The sequence below is a fragment of the Acartia tonsa genome, chromosome 6 (genome assembly GCF_053477335.1).
Source record: "Acartia tonsa isolate MP-2025a chromosome 6, ASM5347733v1, whole genome shotgun sequence".
In the NCBI taxonomy this organism is placed as follows: domain Eukaryota; kingdom Metazoa; phylum Arthropoda; class Copepoda; order Calanoida; family Acartiidae; genus Acartia; species Acartia tonsa.
Window position 1 is genome coordinate 8,539,180 of NC_137265.1, and position 19,406 is coordinate 8,558,585.

Here is a 19,406-nt window from a genome sequence, read left to right on the forward strand (position 1 = left end):
TTGACACTTAGAATTACTTGTATCTTGTTACCTAAGTACTGGATGCTAAATACCTAAAAGCCTTCAGGGGCACTCAAGGTTCAGAGGGATTTTTTTAAAGATACCCTACCCTAAAAAAGTTAAAACCTTTCCTGGACCTATAAGAAGCTTATTTGTAAGGGAGGACCATATCGGTTAGCGGTTAGTGACTGTTCCTTATAGTTTGGTGCTTCTTTTGCCGGGCACAAGATTTGTGAGTGGTGATTAAAAACCTATTTTCCATCCCTCTAAATTTTTTTAATTTTATAAAAAAAATCAAATTACCTTTAAGTTCTCATGTTAAACCAACTCTGTATAACAGTGTATCAGTCCTCCTTCAATAATCCTAGAAACAAAATTCTTTAATTTAAAAATTATAATATACAAAAGAACTCTTACTTTTTCTACTCACCACCAAGGCTGCTGCTTAACTAAAGTATTTTTGGTTGTATTTTTACGTCTAACTATAGACATAATACACACACATCACGCCTTTTTACGCTTCAAAGAATCAAGGTCTTTAGTCTCCACAGCATAAGCCATTGGCTGCGCCCCTACTAAAATGTTTTAAGGAAAAGCTTTACCTCATATTTCAATCCTTTTACTCTTTTATTATGTTATATAACAAATAAAAAAATTATGTGTTTCCTTTTATAAATCTAAAAAGTAACCATAAAATATGAATGCTTTTAAGTAAAATATAAACATCACAACCTTTTTCAAGCAAAATAAAGCTTCACTGAAAGGCTAAAACACAATTTTAGCCGCAGATGTTTTAAGAATACTTCAAAGCCTTCATAACTATCTACTTCCTACTTCCTTGTACAACCATAACCTTCAACAAAGAACGGAGTTTAGCTCCTAGCAAACCCTACACTTTTCAAAGCCTTTTTACAAACTTCAACTTTTAGTTGAATTCTCTTTTATCTAATAATCAAAATAAAACTTTTACTTTACAAAAAAATACACTTTATATATTATTAGAAAAATTCCATGTTTTATGATTGTAAAAACATCAATTAAATATTTTTGCTGTTATTTAAAACTCATAAACCTTAATCATGTAATTGTTAGTAAATCACTAATGTATGTAATCTTATAAAAGCCATACCTACTTAAAACATAGCTGTCCTTGTTCCATTGTAAAAAGCCCAGCCACACGCACACTGATAACTCCTAGAGTTCTCCCCTCTCCTTTTTGTTAAGCCAACACCTAAACAAAATTTTATATAAAAAGGCAAATCCTTTCTGAAAAAGTCAGTTCACCTTCAGCAGTTTAAGAACTGCTTAGCAAGTGCTCACCCCCTAACCAACACCAGGTATGGCGGCTTGTCCAGTTGCGGGGTCTAATTAGATATCTGTGGCAGATATAATACAAAAGTCTGCCACACTTATCTAGGAAGACCTTACAATTGTACTAGTCATGTTTAAATATTAATGTATACTATATAATCATATAATCAATTTAAACTTTAAATCTTTTTCTTAAATAAACTTAAAATCTATTATTTCTGTTTCCTATGCGTGGTTGACTAGTCCTTATTGCTAGTCAAAGGTAAACATTATTTCTATCCTAACTATTGTCTATCACTTCCAACTTGCATTTCTAATACCTATTCTATACCTTCTCTCCATCCGTCTAACAGTCCATCTAGTAGTAATATTTCTATTGTCTCTTAAAACACATATTCCAAAAGCAATGGTGCAAATTTGTCCTTGGATATTTCTTTGGCCGCTACGGGCACTCCCAATCTTTGTTTCTATTAAGAAAAAAATATTTTGTAACTTTAATATTTGTAGAATATATAGTAAACATTCAAAATATTAAACAAGCCATTTTGTTTCAGCAATCCAACCCAACGCAATCCAACAGACAAACAGACATCATATACAACATAACAAGAAGAAAGTACCAAGCAAAAAGGCAGCCATCAAGTCCTGATCACCTTCGTTGGCGGCTAAGCCGAGGGGCTTTCTCTCAAAATATTCTAGGAACATTTTCATTTATCATAGTATATTATAGTAACCTAGTATATATGTTAAATATTGTGTCTATAAAATAGTAACATTTTACTATATAGTGTTGTCTAAGATTAAAATTTTAAAGTCAAAGTTATTTTGTCTACATATATAAGAGTGTCTCTTTAAATACCATTTATAACGTTGTAACATTGTAACCAATTTGGTTAAAAGCTAACAGTCATACAAATGTCAATCTACACAGTAATTTATACAAAAACGTTAATCTAGCCATAACTAATAAAACTCTAACAGGCAAGGCCTGTTAAGTGTTTCAAATCACATAGCTTTACACATTTAGAATATAGATATATTTTTATAATTATAATATATATTTGAGTGTATTAAAACAGTCTTAACATAGAGGCAAGTCTAAAACATTTGCTATATAATTAAGTAAAATTTGGACAATTTTTTAAAAACACACCTAGCTAACGGTTTTCTACACCACACACACACACACAGGCCTATAGATTAGGCTAGCTAGGAGCGCGTATTAGCGTATTATTACGTACAACGCTTCACACACACACATATACACACAAACACACACATCCATAAATAGACATATACCATATACTAAATATAAATATAGAAGGGAAATACATCATTTTCTCTAATATAAAACTCTGGCTAAAATAAGTCTATAGTTTAAACTTTGTATTAGCAAATTAAGAAAAGCCTTAGCAAACTTATATTACTATATCTCACTAAACTAGATTAAGAATAGTTTATAACTTAAAGAGCCTCTACCTCTAGGAGCATAAAATTCTCTTAAGTTAATAAAAATAAGTTCGCCTAATTTAGAAGATTTCAAAGCTATCTTTTTAAGTCAGCTATAATATAAGTACAGCCAAATATCTTACAAACGTTTAAATAAAGTCACCTTCATATTAATTGGTATTTCTAGTAAAATTAAAGACAGCAACAAAACAAGCTTTTAAAAGCATTCTTGAGTGTTTGGTAAATCACCCGAGAGGTTTTTTCTCTTCATAAATCTTTAGTTAAAATATAGTTATATGTTCTTATATGTTAAAACCTAAATAGCTTACAAACGTTTAAATAAAGTCACCTTTGTATGAATTGGTATTTCTAGTAAAATTAAAAACAGCAACAAAACAAGCTTTAAAAGCCTTCTTGAGTGTTTGGTAAATCACCCAAGAGGTTTTTTTTTCATAAATCTTTAGTTAAAATATAGTTATATGTTCTTATATGTTAAAATTGCAGACAAATTAATTTTACCAAGTTTTGACTAGCTTAAATTTCAATCATTTTGGAGTCTCAAACGATACTAAGTATTAATCTCCCTCTGAGAAAAGATTCCTCTAGTACTTGAAAGATTATTAATTACTTCAACCTATTTACAAGTTCTATAAAAACCCTAACTAAAAGAAGTAATTGCAAAACTCCCTCTGAGAAAAGTTTTGTCTTAATCTTATTTAAAACCCTCTTGGGTATCTCAAGAAAATATTTATAAACCAATGTCTAGAAACTGTTGATAAATACACCTCCCTCAGAGAAAAGGTTTAAATTTTATCTTTGTTCTATATTAAAGACAAGTTAAGGAAAAAGCCTATATATATTATTATAAGTTTTCATTAAAGGCAACAAATTTTTCCAGCAAAAGACAAGAAAAATTTCAACTTGGCCAGTTGAAACTTTTGCATTATAAGTTTGATTTTGCGCAAAGAAAGCGCAAACAAACTCTGGTTAGTAAATAAATATTTTTCGTTTTTGTCCGCTGAAACAAAAACCGTGTCCATACGGTTACCAAAGTCTTAAAGATTGCTCCACTGGAAGCAACACCCTATCAACCAGTACACAACCCATTTGATACACCTAGTGAACCCCCCACTTTGTTTTATTTGTGGTTACATCACCCATACCTATATTTCTTCAAGATTTGTACTTGTAAAGCCATATTGTCCTTCGCTATTATAATCCTTATAGTAGGATTCGCGGGATACTTAGCCTTGCTAAATCCCAGAATAATCCAAGCTATAACATCAGTCATACTCGAATTTATAGCCGCGATCCGAATTCTGACTAAAGATGGATAAATTCCTATCTTTTAGTCTTAGACGGTCGCGAAGGCGACCTTCGAGGACTACCTCCTTAAGCCCCATCCGACAGCGACCAGTAACGCCTACCGGAACAGTACCACCAGCACGACCTGTCACTCCTATCAGACCTGTCACCCCAACAAGACCCGTTACTCCAACTCGAGCCGCCGCACGACCAACAACACCAACTCAACCTAACCCGCCCGTGAGAACCCATGCTCAAGTACACCAAGAGTCGGTTACCGAACCTGTCATCAGCACCCATCCAGATACAACTACCCAGCCGTGTCCAAATGTCCAACAGGATGAACCTGAACTCCTAGACCTACTGCCCACACTAATGCCTGGGTCACTAGAGGATATACTGAACCAGGAACCCTACCAAGGTCTACTCAGCATAGAGACTGTGCTCAACACACTTCAAAATCCCTTGGGCAGCATGTTTTTCCAACAGCATATATTCACGAAATCGTTGATGAACAAACGCTACAAGTTGTCTGCAGAAGATATAGTTAGCTTCTGTGATAATTTCAGCGAGTATCTGAAGTTCCAGAAACGTGAAGTCCAACAGGAGATTGAAGAGAAAACCATCACAGCAATCAGCAGAGACCGAAAACAACAGGTGGAGCGACACTTCTCATCATTCAACAATCATGCAGGGATCCAGTGTCCTGACCTTTTTGCGGCCCAAGCCACTCTCAAAACGGATGGAAAAATCAAGACAGCTAACTCCACCTTCCCCCTCAAGAACCCGTTTACTGGCAGGGGTCCCCCGTATGTGCAAGAGTTCCTGCTGGAACTCAACACTGCGCAGCAGATAGTGCATCTGAGCAAACCGGAATTCATGGCCTACATGAGGAAATGTACAAGTGGAGAACCCTATCAGACACTAACCCAAGGTATGAACACGGGACTCACCATCGCGGATATCTACCAGACCCTGTTGTTGTCTTATGACAATAATATCAGCGCCGATGAAGCCAGCACGAAACTTCTGAATCTGAGAGCCAGCCGTGAGATGACGTTCCCCAAGCTTGTTAACATCATCCAAAATTTGGCCAGTCGCTCCTGCATCCTGTTTTCCAACCCAACAGAACGAACCTCTGTTTTCAACATCACCGCCACTGCAGCCCTCAAGAGAGCATTACCCCATTATTCGAAACTCAGATTATCAGAGCTCAGCATAACCTTGGGGCAGGAGCTTGGAAAATCACCTACCTACCACCAGTTGACCGCCGCCCTCTACCACCATATTGACGATATTGACGCTGATATAAAGAGTAACGGGGTACCTAAAGCGTACAACGACAATCTGAGCTTATACAAATCCAGAGGACAGCAAGAGGATAACACGTCCACTGGCACCAACAACCACTCCAGACCCCAAAACGGAAACAACAACAACACTGGACATCGTAACAAAGGTACTGATAACAACCACCGAAATGATACTACCAACACATTTCAAACCAGTAAATCAAGAGTAAGACAGGTACAATCCCAAAATAATAACCGTAATCAGAATCACAACAACCACCAGAATCAACAGCCTCCAAAAGATCCACATAGAGTTCCCCTTGGAGATAACAACAAAAAATTCTGTGGCTTGTGTCACCAATCTAACCACTCAGCCAGCGATTACTGTCGCCTGATCAGAGACAATCAGGGCCGACAGGTCCGGTGTGGATTATCAACAGGCTACTGTAACCCTTGTAACAAGAAATATAACCTGAAGATGTATCACCCAGAGGACCTTTGCCCAGGACGCCCAGAAATGATGAATCTATACCGCGATAAGAAGGTTTATCCAGCAGGAGTGTACAAGGAAACCTTTTTGGCAGAAGAAGCCAAACAAACTGGAGCCTACCCGAAACAGCAAGACTCCAATTATAGAGGACGTATACACGCCATCAAAGTTAAACATAATCCTGGAAAATCAAGCATATTGTCAGTAGACAACTCTGCAGCCCATCTATCTAATCTGACCTCCAAGCTCTACGTGTCTTGTCAAGTTTCAAAACTCCATCTCCCTGGAGATTATACAGTCACCGGACTGTATGATACAGGAGCAGATCAGTCAATCATATCCCGCTCCTTCTTTGGATCTATCTTCAAACTCCCACATGACGATGTAGACTCGTATCTAGAACCTAGCAGCCTAACCCTCTCCAGCTATACAAACACAAACATTCCTGTTTCTGGTGAGGTGACCCTACTAGTTCAACTCCACTTCCGAGGACCCTATCAACCCATCACTTTCCTGGTAGCCGAGGACTTAAATGAAGATTTAGCCCCACTAATCTTTGGAATTAATGCAGCCAAAAGTCTCTTGTTGGGATTAAAATATGACCTGACACCAGCAGAACCAACACCATTCCTCTATGACATGAACAATCCTGACAAGATGCTAGACAGCCAGTTCTTGAGCGACTTGGAGCTCAGTACTTGCACTAGCACAGGCGTAAGCTTAGATCCCCATCAGTCAAAATTTATCCCAATGATGATCGATCACCACTATGGTCTCTACGAGAATATGGAAGTTATCATAAGTGAAGATAATTTACCATCCCTTGTCAATGGAGCAGCCAAACTACATCCAACTAAATGCTCCCTAGAGCTTAATCAGAATGGCCAACTTTTTGGTCATGCATTGGTCACCAACAACTCCTCCAGCATACTACAGAACATTAAACCCACTGGCTTCTTCGAAAACGCCTTCAACTTCGAGGTCAGAGACTTCAACTATGATTATGATAAGGATAGAATGTTCCTTCATGACATCCATGTGTTTAAGGACACTCCACCAACCCAAAATACACGGTCGCACAAACGATCTAAGATCAATCTGATACGACTGGATCCACACACTTTACCAGTCTACACACAACTTTCACCACAACCTGCACGTATCTACATGATAGAGAAAATCTTCCCAGAACAAGCAGGTTATATACCAAACCCAGATGCAGTAGACAATGATGTACCTGAACCTGGTTTGTCACTAACAGATTTTCGACACTCTATAAACGATATTATAGAAACCACCGACACCAGCAATTTGGCTAAATTTGAAGACAGTCAACAAACCATCCAACTTGGATTGACTCAAATAGACGAGGACGAAGACCTACAAGAATTGATTAATGAACCTCGTGGCTACACCATACCTGAGGACGAGTTTTTACAACCAGCAGACATGGTCATTCTAGAAGACTATCCTCCAGAAATAAGAAAGTATATACAAGACATCTTTGTGGACTCCTACCCAAGTGTAATCAGCACACATAGTACAGATAGAGGAGACCTTAGTCGATACCTAGGTAACTACACAATAAAGCTCAAGCCTGGTCAAGTCTTGCCACAGCACAAGAAACTCTACTACCTCAGCTCCGTAGAGAAACTTCAGATGCAGTCAATATTAGAGTTTCTGCTAAAAAATGGGACTATTGAAAGAGCCAGCCTCTCTGGGGATACCTATGACAACTACGCTTCACCTGCATACCTGATAGCAAAAGCCGACAAGAATGCGACACCAAGATTAATTGTGAACTTCCAACAGCTCAATCCTTGTTTACAAGCAGAGCCCGCCTTGCTACCTACAGCTGACGTATTGATCCATTCCCTGCGCAACAAATTTATGTTCTCCTCTTCAGACATGGCTAATGCGTTCCATAGCATCACTTTAGATCCAGCTTGTAGAGATCTAACTCTATTCTCCACCCCACTGGGTTCCTTCAGGCATTGTTCACTACCAACAGGAATAAAAACGTCACCTGAATCCCTATCTCGCTTCATGGAAAAAGTACTGCACTGGGACTTGGAACTAGATGCATCTGGACAGCCTATCATGGAAAACAATGTAGCCAAAATGTTTTATTCCCCCATACCTGAAGTCCAAAGTATCTATGATGATTTCATCATAGGTACTGAAATAGCAGACACCTATTTAGAATCAGTGGACCAACACTTCAAAATAGTAAAACGAGTCATTGGCCGGATCGCAACACACAAGGGAAAGATCAGTCTAAAGAAAAGTCAGCTTGGAAAATCCAGAGTAAACTTCTTTGGAATTTTTATCTCACATAATTTTGTGTGTGTCGATCAGAGACGCATACAAAAACTGTTAGACGCACCTATGCCTACAACACCAAAATTAATGCGAGGCTTCCTGGGATTACTCAACAGCCTCCGATCCTTCCTCCGTTTTGACATCCTCTCCAATGCAGAAGAACTAACCCCTTTGACCTCCACAAAATGTGAAAAGGTTTTCACCCCTACCACCAGTCAAGTAGAAGCCTTCAACAAACTAAAAGTCGCCCTAGCAAGTGGGCCCATCTTTAGCAAGTTGATCGATATTCATGCTCCCAAGGTAGTACTAACAGATTCCGCTGGAAACGATAGAGGTTCTTTCTCAGCAGTCTTAGCGCAAATAGTCAAGCCACAGAACAACGTCAACATTTTACCACCTGGTTTTAACTTTGAAGATAGCGTCCACCAGATCCTGTATGACCACAAAGTTCCCATAAAACCTCTACCACTTCAACTAGAAAATGAAGATATCAAGGTGTACAAAAAGAGAATAGCAGATGATCTACCACCTGAGTTTATGTACCTATCAGATCCTAATTTAGGATATAGTTCAACAGATGTCGACAATAGCCTCGGTATTGCACTACAACTTCAACTGGATCTACACAGCTGCCAGACTCCATTAGCACATATCCTCAAACGAACTTCTAAAATAATCCGAAGCTCAATCCTACGACACCAGTTTATCGAGTTTGTATTTAGAAATGACAAACAACAGTTCAACCACTTCATCAAAAAACTTGAATCGGGACAAATCATCATTGACCCCCACCAGTACATCTTCTCTGCCCTAGCAACAGCTATGTACAGACCCATCATAGTAGTCTCCAACGTAGCCAACCATAAACCCATCACTGAACATGCAGCAGATAAGACTAAACCGGCGTTCGTGTTCTTATTGTACGACCAGCCAACTCAACTCATTGTTAGACCTGGCCTTATTAGCAAACACAGCAGCTTTAACCTATCTTCCCTGCGATCCATGTTTGAGATAGTCAGTTATGCCAGCAAACGTATTGGAACCGCAATGGCTTCTCTACACATCATTGATTTAGAACTTATGGGGGTAATGTACGCACTCACATCATTTGCCAAAATCATAGGGAAACACTCCGAGTGTGTGCTCCTTACTGATGCAAAGTGCGTATATTACCTGTTCAACTCTGATGCCCTAGCAGCCTCAGCAAAACTCCAACGATGGAATTACAAAATTCTGGAAGCCTTACCTCAGCTCAAACTGTCGTACCTACGTGGCCAAGATAACTTAGCCGATTGGCTCAGCAGAGCTTACTCTGCCGACTTACCAGACCTCAAGCGACTCGCTCTCCCAACCTACGTCAAGCAAGAATTAGATGACGTTCTTCCATCCTACACCATATTCACCCAACAAGAATGGAAACAATTCGTGGACAACAATCCTGGATTTCTTGGATACTTTGATACCCCAGAAAAACCAAAAGTCACAGTTCGTTCTCTATCTGCAGAAAACAGAGCAATAGGAACAGTTCTTACCCCACTCCAAGTCCTACGAAAGCGTATCAACATGGAAACAGTAGTTAAAGAACAGAAACTGGAATATTCAGACATCTACACAGCTTGCCTAGAATCCCAACAACAAAAATGCAAAGTGAAAAAACACCACTACTACATCAAGGATTCCATACTTTTCACCTTGGTTAAGGGTATACAACTAATCTTAATACCTACCAAACTCTTACCGGTTTTCATCTCCTACACACATCTCCTCACCACACACGCCGGAGAAGTTAGGATGCTCCTTAACCTTCAGAACTTCTTTCACCCAAACCTCAAGAAGCTAGTTCATAACTACTGCAAAGCTTGTTATGGATGCCAGGTACAGAATAGTCCTACCAAACTGGAACGACTTGGAATGTATGTCACAATAACCCGACCGTTTGAAACGGTATCTCTGGATTACATACAATCATTACCGCCCTACAGACGATATAACCACATCCTTACAGCCACATGTCAACTAACAGGCACAATCCTGTTATTCCCTATGAAAACCCTCACTAGCAGAGAATTCATCAACACATACATGTTCAACATACACACCATGTATAGCCCTGACAAGATCTTATGCGACAGCGCAACAGCCTTCCTAGAATAACAGAACCTAATCTTCCTTGCATCCATCAAAGTACAAGTGTTGTATTCCAGTTCCTATTTTTCAGCCTCAAAAGGTCTGGTCGAAAACGCCAATAAACAGATCAAATGGGCCATCATTAAAATATTAGCGGCCTATCCAAAAACCAATTGGGTTCAAGTATTACCCTTGGTAGCCAGGCTCTACAACACAACCAAATGTAACAAAACTGGTTACACACCCTTAGAATTACTGTTTGGCTCCAGAAGCTCTCTAGCTGCTGATCACTTTGGAATACTACCAGAAGATCTCCACCACCCACTCATCCAAAATGAACGGGTTCAGATCAACAAACTCAACAATGAGATTTCTGAGCGGCTCGAAACCGCAAAAGCAGCTATTGACGCCGAACGAACCAAACGTATAAAAGAAATCAACAAGACTCGTGTTAACAAAGAATTTCAAAAAGAAGACATCGTGTTAGCACGAAACTTTTCTAACACCACTGGAGTTAACCATAACCTCAGACCTATATTTCATCCTAGCCCCCACAGAATCATTGAGACTTCAGCAGTCAGCGCTGTTACTGAACGAATAACAGATCGAGCTATGCAGAAATTCAACAACAATGATATTAAAAAATATACAGCTATGGATGAAACCTTCAATACACTACCTCCTGAAATCTTAAACATTGTCCGTAAACAGTTTACAGATCTTACAGATCAACAAATGGCAGATTTAGCACTAATAGACTCCCTGCCTCTACCTGTACCAGTAGACAAAAGTAACCCCCAACCTGCAGTCTCCCCGGTACCTACACCCGAGCCAGTACGTAAACCGCCTACGTTACCTCCAGTCAATCCACGATCAGCCGAATCAGACTCAGATGAATCATCCGACTCAGAAACTGAAGGATTCTATACCGATCAAGGCAGACGGCTCAGAAACACGCAAAACCGACAAATCCGGTTTCAACCATAAGTATCCTTACATTCTTACCCTCGTAAACCAACAGTTTTCATCCTGCAATGCATTCTTGCAACCTATGCAGCTATATATATTTTTTTTTCCTTATTGAAAATTGCAATTAGAAAAATTACTAAAAAATATATATGTCCCATCCATATAAATATTTGGTCTATGATAAAAATAAAAAAAATTTTTTTACCTTCCCTCCCACCCCCCTATTTTTTTTTCCTCCCCAGGGATGGATATGTATTCATTTTTATTATATCAAACAAAAAAATAATCATAATATATTAAAACCTTAAAAAATTTTAATCAAAGTTTAAAGTTTATGAATAAATGAAAAAAATTATTAGACAAAAGTGAAATCAGTGTTTCAAGTTCAACAAAATTTCACCAAAAAACCAAAAGATTAGTATCTATTTTTATTGGAAAGTTATAACACGAAAAATATTACTAAGAAGTGAGTACAATGATTTTTTTAGTCATTTTACTTATAAATCCCGTAAACGTGTTAAAAACCCACTTTACAAGTGACATGGTTATTGGTTTTAAAAATGTAAATAAAAAACATGTTAATTTTGGCCTAAGTTATAATAACCTACTCACAGACGCAGAGACCATATTAAAGATACAGAAACCTGTTATAACAGGTATATTTTCTGACGCAGCTTGGACAGGAATTGCTATAAACCCTGCTTATGCACTTGCAAAGCAGGGTAAACAAGCTGTCACCAAAATCTTAGACCTAATAACCCAAATTAAAACATATTTACCACAAGTAGCAGGAAAACGAAGGAAAAGGACCACAAACGACACCTGCATTTTAGAAAACATCCTTTATAAGGATAAATTCGTGTCCGAAACCCTCTTAGGGATAAATGAACTATTAGCAAATATTGTGAAGTTAGTTACCAATCATAGAGCTTTAGCAGCTAACTTTACTAAAACAGATGATTTTCAAAAAGTCTGTCTGCTATTACACTCAGTCTTATTACAATTTACGAATATCCTAGACTACACCCAAACATTTGCCAATAACATGATAGCCCTTAGTAATAACATAATCCCAGAAAATATAAAAATTGATATTTTAGCCTACACTTGCTTTTCATTAACTTTATCAAACTATCATTCTTTGAGTAATATAAAATGTGACAAACGGACAAACAAACTTGTATGCACTGCCCTCCTCACAACTGGGGAACAAAAGGTCAATTTACAGTTAAAACTCCCCTACATTTTCAATCAGTGTTTCGTCGATAAAATTTTGCTCCTTGACCACAATGATAAAGCTTATGATATAGAAAGCAAGACCCCAATAGAACCGGATACCTGTACTACTGGGTTGCTTGCCCAAAATATCTCTATTATTAAAGAAAACTGCCCCTTAAAACGCTCTTACCTTAAGTTACAATTTACTGGTAACAATCTTATCATACACCAGCTGACGGCTGAAATCAGTAGACAATTAACAGCCGCAGCTATACCTATTGAGCCCGTGCCTTTTTTAATTACAGGATCAGCAAAATTGTTAACATTTGCAGAAACTACCTATCAATGGTCATTTACAACCCCCCTTACAACCTATCATCCTAGTTTATCTTTCTCCCCTACTCTTTTATGCCCATTAGATACAAACTTTTCTGAAAAGACAGACATACAAACATATCTACAACAGAATAGCCTTGAGTTATTACTTAATGTTGGACTAACGATTTCTGCTCTTTTTACCCTACAGATTATCTTAAAGTTCCTAGTCTATCTAAAAATTAAGTTTACCTGTGCCACTAGGCCTAACAGGGAACAGCGGATTTGTCACAGGGCCCAAGAAACATTGCTGCTCAACAGAATAGCTCAAGCCTCAAACCGACGGCGTTAAAACAGCCACGCATTCTTATAACTTTAAAAACCAAAAAATTTTTTCTGAAATTACAAGATTTTTAGTAATAGTTTTATACATAGTTTTAAGCGTCATATATTGTTTAAGCGTCATAAGTTAACAAGGAATAGTAGTCAAATTAAAATTACTGAACAGAATAAAAATTAAGCTACATAGAAAGTTTTAAATAATTTTTGGCGAAATTTGCACTCGGCAAATCTTATTTTTACAAGTATTTACATTTAAAACCATTTGTTAAAACTTAGTATAAATTACTCTAACTCTTATGTTTAAAAAAAAATATATCTATGCCCAATCTTACATAAATAGCTTCTTTACGAACTCTATTATTATAAAAGGTCAAACTTAACACATATAAATCTTGATGAGTTATGTTTAAAATGATACCCAAGCTTATATATAATTAATTTGAACCTGAATAAACCTTATATACATTGACCTATCTCTATTGCCTTAAAATAAAAAAAACTATTATTAAACACTTCTATAGTAAACCCTAAGCCTTTATTTAACCCTTTATATACCTACACAAGCTAATGAGTTTTTTTTGTTAATACTAAGTTATCTTTAGGAACTATTTCCAGTCAATAAAATTGACACAGTTAAATACTTTCTAGGTAGCAAACAAAAAATATATATATCTTTACATAAAAGTATTTTTTTTTATTTGAGATTACTCGTTTTTACTATATATCACATACCAATTTGCGTTTGCACAAAGTTTTTTTTTAATTTTGAGGAAGCCACATATCACATGTTTAAGTTTTTGGTTGAATAATAATTCTTTATAAGTTTAAAGTTTTGCTATCACACTTAAAGTTTTAAAGAAAAAGGAAAGAAAAAAATAATATATAAATAAAGCTCTTAATATGACACAGTTTTATTTTAATCCATTTGGATTTGCCTGTATAAGGTTTGGTCAAGCTCACCATGACCTTCAGCCTCCTCCCCTACGGGGTCCCTCCTAGTAAGCCACACTTCAGAGGCACCAGATCTTAGCCGACCACGGCTCTCCACTTGTAATTCCCGTACAGTCTAAATAAAAAGGGGAATTTAACAAATAGTTAAAACAAAAATGTTTTTTTTTAAAGAATAAATTCTCACTTAAAATGCTTTTAGAGTGTCAAATACATTAACATATATTGATGAATACATAAAGAAGTGTATGAAGTTTTACATGGTTAAACCAACAACAGCTCAAGATATAAAACTTAGCCATGCAAATACTGATTACCCGTCGAATGAGTTAAAATAGTATGAAGTTTTGATGTGGTTTAAAAGAACAGCATTTCAAGATATAAAAAACTTCACCACACAACTCTAATTACTACTAAACTCAAAATTAGCTACCTGCACACTAGTTGCACCGCTTGAATTATCAGGGAGAACATAAGTGTCTACAAGCACCTCTCCACTTGTCAGTCCACTAGCTACCCCAGATGTCCGCTGGTTTAAGCGCCTTAGCCGCTGCCAGAACTCCGTATCTATAGCTGGCTCGGACTAAAAACAAAAAAAAGTCTATGTATATTTGTTATTTTAGAATTGTTTCACCTTTAATAAGTTTACAATAGTCTTAGTACCCAAGTTAAATATATTCCAATTAATACCTATTTTCGGAAATATGGCAATTTTTTTACACACACACAAAAAAAAGAATTTTTAGTTCTACCCACTACTTACCTCTGAGATATTAAGTCTAGCCTGCAACCTCTCTCTCTCTCCCGCCGGTAATGGAGTAGAGTGTCTCCTTGGTCCCCTAGCATCCCCTTCCTTGGGTATAGCTCCAGTCTCAAACTACATAAAAGAATAAAATTATTTATATTATAAATATAGATTCTGTATTTCCCCTCATATTTTTTTTTGTTTGGACCCCTCTTTCTAATTTTTGCATGACATATTACCTAAAAGCCTAAGTAGTAGCCTCTCAGGCCCGTTTAAGAAAAAAAAAATTTTTTTTGATTACCTGAATAAGGTCACCACCATAGCTGGCAGATACTTCGCCAGTATGATCCACAGTCCTGTATAGCAAAGAAGGACCGCTATTCTCAACGGACACAGTCTTATCCTCCAGCTGGCTAAGTGTGGACGGCACCTCAATACCATGAGCAGTAGCCACAGTCTTATCCTCCAGCCGAGCAAGTATGGAAGGAACATCAATGCCACGAGAATTAGCCTCCTCCACAGTGTCGTACAAGTGGGCAGGAACCTCAACCCCACGAGCCTGCAGTTCTTCACGGTGGAGCATCAGATAGCCGGACACCAATAAGCTATGCCGCTCCGCCGAATTCAGCCCAAACCGAATATCTGACCCCGCTGTAGCTGCTAAAGATGAGTTAACAGAACCAGTATCATCAAGCGCACCTGGTTGAGCATCAACAAACTGTTGAACCCGTGTGGAGTATTGTTGCTTCGCAGCTGACTTGCCTGCCGGAACCGATTTGCGTTTCACGCAAATAATAACTGAAACTACAATCAAAACCAGACCTCCAGCAACCAGCATACAGCCAACAAACACCCACAAATCCTTGTACCCCTCGTGGCCTGAGATGGGGGAACCCGCTTGCCCGGCGACGGTATTAATGTCATGGCAATCCTCATTTAGCTTGTTCTCAGGTCGAGCACACAGCTCTTCTTGGCTCATTTTAAGCACTTTTTTTATTATGCGCTTAATCTCTGAATCCCCCTCATTATCTAAACCAACAAAATCCGATATAAAACCACTTATCTCCGAACTTACTTGTGTGGTCGAGGATAGAGGCACAGCAGTTGCAGTTGATGTAGTTATAATAGGGGTGGGTGTGGTAGAACTTTCCCCTTGTAGCTCTACGTCTCGTCTTTGTTCATCCAGTAGATTTTGTGCGATTCTCCGAAGAATCTCTCTAGCATCTGACATGATGGAATATTATTAAAAGCCAAATTTCACAAAAAAAAATGTCTGAATTTATTAGGATTGGTTGGTATTAAAAATATTGGGTACACAAAACTCTCCTTAGTCTTGATGATTTTTTTCTGAATGAATTGACATATAAATTGTTCGCTTAAAATTCTTACACAAAACTCTCCTTAGTCTTGATGATTTTTTTCTGAATGAATATAATATTTTTAACTTTGACTAAGTTTTAACTATTTTAAATTTATCACAATAATTAATGTTTCTTTTTGCACTTTTTAATTTAGATCTGAAAGTAGAACATTAACATTAATTAATATAAAACAATTCTAACCTAACAATTTCTTCTATACAAACGTTAAAACATTTTTTTTACTATATCCCCCAGTCCGCCTATTTATTATATAAAATGATTTTATCGACAAAAAAAACCCCTATCGCGATTTTATAGAAAGTTACCTACAAACCCCTAGTTAAACGTTTATAATCTATAAAAAGAATCTTACTAAGAGTTTTTGGGATACAAAACACCTATAAATTGTTATTTACGACTATATTTAACCCGTAACAAAAAACTTTATAACTAGCAAAGCTTTAACGTTCTTAATGTGTATACATTTAAACCACAACAAATTTCATCACCCAAGACTAGACACGGCGAAATTAAAATGGCCGCTATTCATATATACCTTGGGGTGGTTTTTGTTTTGTAGATTCTAAAATACTTAATTTTAGTTTTAAGAAAAATAACGTATATATAACTATACTAACCCTACGAGACATCTATTCTTACATTTTTCGTTTTTCTTAAATTTTCGTTTTAATTTTGTAGAAAATTATTTTACTTTTGTTGAAACTTATAACTAAGATAAGTAATAATGTCGTCGTCTTTGCGGAAATATTAATATCTTTCTGCTTCCTTACCCTGTATATAATTTTAAGGAACCTAAATTCCCTGTTAACATTTTAGTTGCAAAAATCATTTTTTGGGAAATCCTTACCCTTTTTTCTGAAACAGAGATCAACAAAAATAATTATGTAGATTAATAAAAAACAGGGCACATATTAATATTTTATTATTTATTTAGATATATCTTTTTGTACTATTCCACATCTACTAATATATTTCTTAATTTAGGTCTCCTAACTGTTTGTCTCTCGTATCTGGCACAGCTAATCTCACATCTGAAATAAAACACAAGTATTTTTACTAATAATTATGATCTTAGATGCGACCCATTGTTCCCCCCGCTTGCCAGGCAATTGATGAACAGGATGACTTCGATCCCCCCTCCTCACAAGAAAGCTCAGATGAAGATGAGTTCCTAGCTGTGCCTCTCAGCCAAGCTGTCGCGGAAGCCTGGATGGCTGAAGCCACTGTGTCCGAGCTGTTGCAGTCCAGTACTGGTAACGAACCCGATGTCGCAAACCTTGACGACTTCGCTGAGTTCGAAGTCATCCAGCCTCTTCCCCTTGAACCAGGACCAAGAGACGTCTGGGCCTTGTGGAGAGAGTATCACCTAGCCCAACTCAACCAGCGAACTGACCCACCTGCCAGTTATAGTATCAGTTCTGAGGCTTCCACAGTATTGTGGGTCCCTGAATGTCCCCGAGAAGCCCATATTTATTTAATTTTAACCTCTGAGGACCCTAACCCTTAAACTAAAATCTCTCTCTTATTTACTAGATCGTTACACAAAAGAAATTTTTTTTATTTGTTTTTTTTATTATCTCCCGAAGTTTGGTGATTAAAAACCTATTTTCCATCCCTCTAAATTTTTTTAATTTTATAAAAAAAATCAAATTACCTTTAAGTTCTCATGTTAAACCAACTCTGTATAACAGTGTATCAGTCCTCCTTCAATAATCCTAGAAACAAAATTCTTTAATTTAAAAATTATAATATACAAAAGAACTCTTACTTTTTCTACTCACCACCAAGGCTGCTGCTTAACTAAAGTATTTTTGGTTGTATTTTTACGTCTAACTATAGACATAATACACACACATCACGCCTTTTTACGCTTCAAAGAATCAAGGTCTTTAGTCTCCACAGCATAAGCCATTGGCTGCGCCCCTACTAAAATGTTTTAAGGAAAAGCTTTACCTCATATTTCAATCCTTTTACTCTTTTATTATGTTATATAACAAATAAAAAAATTATGTGTTTCCTTTTATAAATCTAAAAAGTAACCATAAAATATGAATGCTTTTAAGTAAAATATAAACATCACAACCTTTTTCAAGCAAAATAAAGCTTCACTGAAAGGCTAAAACACAATTTTAGCCGCAGATGTTTTAAGAATACTTCAAAGCCTTCATAACTATCTACTTCCTACTTCCTTGTACAACCATAACCTTCAACAAAGAACGGAGTTTAGCTCCTAGCAAACCCTACACTTTTCAAAGCCTTTTTACAAACTTCAACTTTTAGTTGAATTCTCTTTTATCTAATAATCAAAATAAAACTTTTACTTTACAAAAAAATACACTTTATATATTATTAGAAAAATTCCATGTTTTATGATTGTAAAAACATCAATTAAATATTTTTGCTGTTATTTAAAACTCATAAACCTTAATCATGTAATTGTTAGTAAATCACTAATGTATGTAATCTTATAAAAGCCATACCTACTTAAAACATAGCTGTCCTTGTTCCATTGTAAAAAGCCCAGCCACACGCACACTGATAACTCCTAGAGTTCTCCCCTCTCCTTTTTGTTAAGCCAACACCTAAACAAAATTTTATATAAAAAGGCAAATCCTTTCTGAAAAAGTCAGTTCACCTTCAGCAGTTTAAGAACTGCTTAGCAAGTGCTCACCCCCTAACCAACACCAGGTATGGCGGCTTGTCCAGTTGCGGGGTCTAATTAGATATCTGTGGCAGATATAATACAAAAGTCTGCCACACTTATCTAGGAAGACCTTACAATTGTACTAGTCATGTTTAAATATTAATGTATACTATATAATCATATAATCAATTTAAACTTTAAATCTTTTTCTTAAATAAACTTAAAATCTATTATTTCTGTTTCCTATGCGTGGTTGACTAGTCCTTATTGCTAGTCAAAGGTAAACATTATTTCTATCCTAACTATTGTCTATCACTTCCAACTTGCATTTCTAATACCTATTCTATACCTTCTCTCCATCCGTCTAACAGTCCATCTAGTAGTAATATTTCTATTGTCTCTTAAAACACATATTCCAAAAGCATGAGCATAACATGTATATAATAATATATTGCCTTTTGGTCGATGACAGACTTATTAGTTTTAATTAAATAATCGGTCCCGGCAACATTTGAGCATTACAAAAGAGTAAAATTTTAATTTTTAG

The 19,406-nt window shown here is 36.7% G+C and overlaps 1 protein-coding gene and 2 long non-coding RNA genes across 3 annotated transcripts in view; 1 reads left to right on the forward strand and 2 right to left on the reverse strand.

Moving 5' to 3' along the window:
• Positions 1 to 19,406, forward strand: part of LOC145322018 (uncharacterized) — a 34,626-nt gene that overhangs the window by 10,724 nt on the left and 4,496 nt on the right. The gene's annotated exons all lie outside the window — the stretch shown is intronic.
• Positions 304 to 19,395, reverse strand: LOC145321748 (uncharacterized). The gene is made up of 4 exons (XR_013880404.1): positions 18,696 to 19,395; positions 17,870 to 17,930; positions 1,130 to 1,231; positions 304 to 364 (listed from the first exon to the last, which is right to left on the reverse strand). It is a non-coding gene; the product is annotated as an uncharacterized LOC145321748 (long non-coding RNA).
• On the reverse strand, positions 13,102 to 15,275 carry LOC145321747 (uncharacterized). The gene is made up of 4 exons (XR_013880403.1): positions 15,135 to 15,275; positions 14,852 to 14,965; positions 14,522 to 14,671; positions 13,102 to 14,206 (listed from the first exon to the last, which is right to left on the reverse strand). It is a non-coding gene; the product is annotated as an uncharacterized LOC145321747 (long non-coding RNA).